This window comes from Gossypium arboreum, chromosome 13, assembly GCF_025698485.1.
Source record: "Gossypium arboreum isolate Shixiya-1 chromosome 13, ASM2569848v2, whole genome shotgun sequence".
In the NCBI taxonomy this organism is placed as follows: Eukaryota; Viridiplantae; Streptophyta; class Magnoliopsida; order Malvales; family Malvaceae; genus Gossypium; species Gossypium arboreum.
In genome coordinates, this window is record NC_069082.1 from 20,962,621 (window position 1) to 20,967,023 (window position 4,403).

Consider the following 4,403-nt stretch of genomic DNA (forward strand, 5'->3'; position numbering starts at 1 on the left):
GGGAATGTAGATCTAGAAGTGGAGCTTGTTTTAGATGTGGTTCAGTTGACCATTTTCTCAGGGATTTTCCCGAAAGAGTTGAAAAAGAAATAGAACCAGCTCTAAAGCCTAGTAATCCTGTTTCGAGAGGCAGACCACACCGTCACCTCGACAATGTTAGTGGTAGTCGAGTTGCTACCAGGGATACATCAGTTAGATTTGAGGCATGAGCACTTGCAAAGACATATGCTATTCGTGCTAAAGAAGATTCCTCTGTGCCAGACGTTATTACTGGTACATTTTCTCTACTTGATACTGATATTACTGCTTTGATTGGTTCCACATATTCATACATATGCACGAACTTGGTGTCTACTAAAAATTTACCTGTTGAATTCACTAAATTTGTGGTTAAAGTTTCAAACCCCCCAAGCCAGTGTGTTATGATGGATAAAGTTTGTAAAAACTGTCCGTTGATGGTAAAAGGTTATTGCTTTCCGGCTAACTTGATGTTATTGCCATTTCATGACTTTGATGTGATCTTGGGAATGGATTGGTTAACCCAATATGATGCAGTGGTGAATTGTAAACAGAAATATATTATATTAAAATTTCAGAATGGTGAATTACTTCATGTTGATTCTGATAAACTAGATGGATTACCTAATGTGATTTCAGCAATATCAGCATAGAAATATGTTAGAAAGGGGTATGACGCTTATCTTACATATGTGTTGAATACTAAAGTATCTGAGTTAAAGATTCAGCCAATACAGGTGGTATGTGAATTTCCTGACGTGTTCCCAGAAGAATTACCTAGTTTACCACCGGATAGAGAAGTGGAATTCTCTATAGATCTTGTCTCAAGAACGACACCTATATCCATAGCACCTTACAGAATGGCTCCTACTAAATTGAAAGAGCTGAAAACACAATTGCAAGAATTGATTGACAGAGGTTTTGCTCGACCTAGTTTCTCACCTTGAAGTGCTCCAGGTCTATTTATAAAGAAGAAGAATGAATCATTGAGGTTATGTATTGATTACAGACAGCTTAATAAAGAACAAGTATCCATTGCCTCATATTGATGACTTGTTTGACCAGTTAAAATGTACCACTATATTTTCGAAGATTGATATCTGTTCTCATTATTATCAACTACGGGTAAAAGATTCGGATGTCCCAAAAATAACTTTTAGAACCAGGTATGGACACTATGAGTTTTTTGTGATGCCATTTGGTTTGACAAATGCACGTGCAGTGTTTATGGATCTATTGAATAGAGTTTTCAGCCCATATTTAGATAGGTTTGTGGTGGTATTTAAAGAAGATATTTTGGTTTACTCTTGAGATGAAAATGAGCATGCTAAGCATTTGAGAATAGTGTTACAAACTCTACGAGAGAAACAACTATATGTCAAATTCAGTAAATGTGAATTTTGGATACGGGAAGTTAGTTTTCTTGGGCATATAGTGTCTGTTGAAGGTGTCAGAGTAGACCCGAATAAAATTTCAACCATTGTTAATTGGAAGCCACCAAAGAATGTGTCTGAAGTCTGAAGTTTTCTGGAACTAGCTAGTTACTATCGGAGATTTGTGAAAAAATTTTCAATGATAGCTGCCTCGATGACTCGTCTGTTACAAAAAAATGTAAAGTTTGTGTGGACTGACAAATGCCAACAGAGTTTTGTGACATCCCTAATTTGACTCTAGTCGGGAAGTGGTTTCAAGACCCCAAAACCGAGTCACACAAGAAATTGATTGTTAAATTTCATGTCTATATTATGTTACAATTTGTGTGTGAAATTTTGATGCTTTGATTTTGTCAATTGAATGCAAATTTAATCAAAAAGGGCTTATGTGAGAAACATTGAAAATGTGTTGGTTAATTTTTAAAATGGCCAAATTGTTGCATGGATTAAATATGGGGACTTGCATGTCAAAGTCCCCATTTTTCATGATAGTGGCCGCCATGTTGATGTTTATGACAATATATATGTATTATTTACTAGTTTTAAGGCAACTAAATGGTTTTATAATTTTATAATATTATTGAATGAAGAAATAAGTGAGAATTTGGGTGAAGAAAAAAAAGCTTCATCTTTGTTATTCATGACCGAATTGTAAGAGGGGAAAGGGGGGGGGAGCTCCATTCAGTCACTTTAGGCTTGAATCAAGGTAAGACTTCTAATCAATTCTTAAAATTCTTGTTAATTTTAAGTTAGCTACCAAGCTCTTTATTCAACCCATATTAAAATTTTGATTTTTGGAAAGGATTTGAGCATTCGACCATGGGAGAAATTGAAGAGGATAGATTGTTGTTCTCATGTTTTAATGAAGTTTGAGTTAGTTAATACTTAGTTGTTAGTAATTATATTTACTTGAACAAATGCTTGGTATTTAAATGTTAAAATGTAAGCTATTGCCGTTTGGGTTATAGAAGTGAATGAATTAGAGGTTTGGCATTGTATATGAATTTTAAGGGTATAATTTGAATAATGTGAGTAGGGTTATGCATAGGTTTCGCTTTGATAATATTGTGTAAAGTGATAAGTAGAAATACTATGATGACAAAAGTTTAATAACATTTGGCTAAGGACTATAAGTGTTAGTTAATTCGGTATAAAAGTATGGGTGTTAATTACTTCGTATTTAAAGTTGTGAAGAGTAGGTAATGGTCAATTAAAGTGATGAAGGTTAAATTTTGAAGTTTGGTTAAATTGGACATTGGCATTACGTATGACATTGGATAAGAGTGTAGGAAAGTTTAAGCTTGAATGGTTAGGGCTAAATGGGGCATATAATGATCTTAAATGGATTGTATGCATATGAGAGTGTAAGTATTCGTGTGTACAACATTGAAGATAAATGGAAATTGGTATTGTGGTAAATGTTGATAAGATGACAATGGAATTAGCTATATGTTTTGGAACTATGCTGTAATTTGAAAATAAAAGTATATAATATTAAGGCATGTATTATACATATATGCATGTGTGTATGCGGTTGTGCATAATTAGGAGTAAATGGTTAAATGATGATAGTCATATATAGGTACGAACATATATATATATGCCTTATGTATGTACCATGTACACACGAGGACATTCGCGATATGATTAGATTCATGTATAAGAAGCATGATAAATTAAGTGACTCTTTGCTTGTGAATGTGAATTAGATATAAATTAAATAAGCATGAAATTGAGTCATGGCATGTTTTATTAAATATGATACATATTGAAATCTATTGTTTTAGATATAGATTAAATGATAAGTTATTTCCAAATGTGATTGTTGAGTGAATAATATTAGTTAAGTACTTAAGCAAATCTATTGTTTTACTTAAGCTTAAGAGCAAAGAGGATCAAAGTCGGATAGGAGAAAAGAGAAAGTAAACGAATAGCCGTGGATATCTAGTCGTCGACCACTTCCGAGGTAAGTTTTAAGCGATTAAACGTTGAGTAAATTCAACCATAATAGGACATAATGAGTTGATTTAATAAGATATGATGTGGCCATGATATGTCTTAAACTCAAATGGTAAGTTCATATGTGTTTGGACTTGGAAATTTAAGAGCAAATTGTAATAATTTGCTTGGACAGCAGCAGTAATGTGATTTTAGAAAATCACTATAAATTGTTGGTGTGGAATTATAGGCTGAATAATATATGTAATCAAATCTTAGTTGGTCTAGTTTCAGTATAAAAGAGACCGTGGAAGCAAAGAAATTTCCTATAAAGAGATATTTAAAGTTGTGTGGGACAGGGTCAGAATGACTCTGAAATCCCTATTCTGTTTTAAGAAAATCACTATAATTTGTACAAAAATGGTTACAAGATAAAATTTATATGCTTAGACTCCTTAATGAGTCTAGTTTCAAATGAAATCAAATAGAACATACTTTGAATTCTGTACAATGAGAATTTTGATTCGTAGTGAAGACTGGTCAGGTTAGTCAAACAGTGAAACAGGGAAACTTTAAGAAAAATCTGGTATTGATTGGCCAAACCTAAAATTCTGAAAATTTTATGGATGGAAGATATACGAGTCTATATTCAGGGAAAATTAACGGCAAGTGATTTGGAGCCTTGTAGCTCCGGTTATAAATAATTTAGTGACCATTGGTCAGGAAAACAGCTTGTAGTGAATATGTGATTTTGTTGTAAACATGGATAAAACTTGTTTTAGTTGCTCATAAGCTATTGATTAAACCCATACTTGAATTCTAATTGTGATATTGTAAAATGATATATGAGTGTTAGATGGATCTTTGATATTAAAATTTGTGAAATTGTAAGTTTATGAGTATTCAATATGAAATGATAGTATGGCGTGAAATTGAATTATTCATTGGAAAAGTGATTGATGTAGATTCAACCAAGCCCAAGTATGTACATGATAGTATATGTGGTATGTGAAG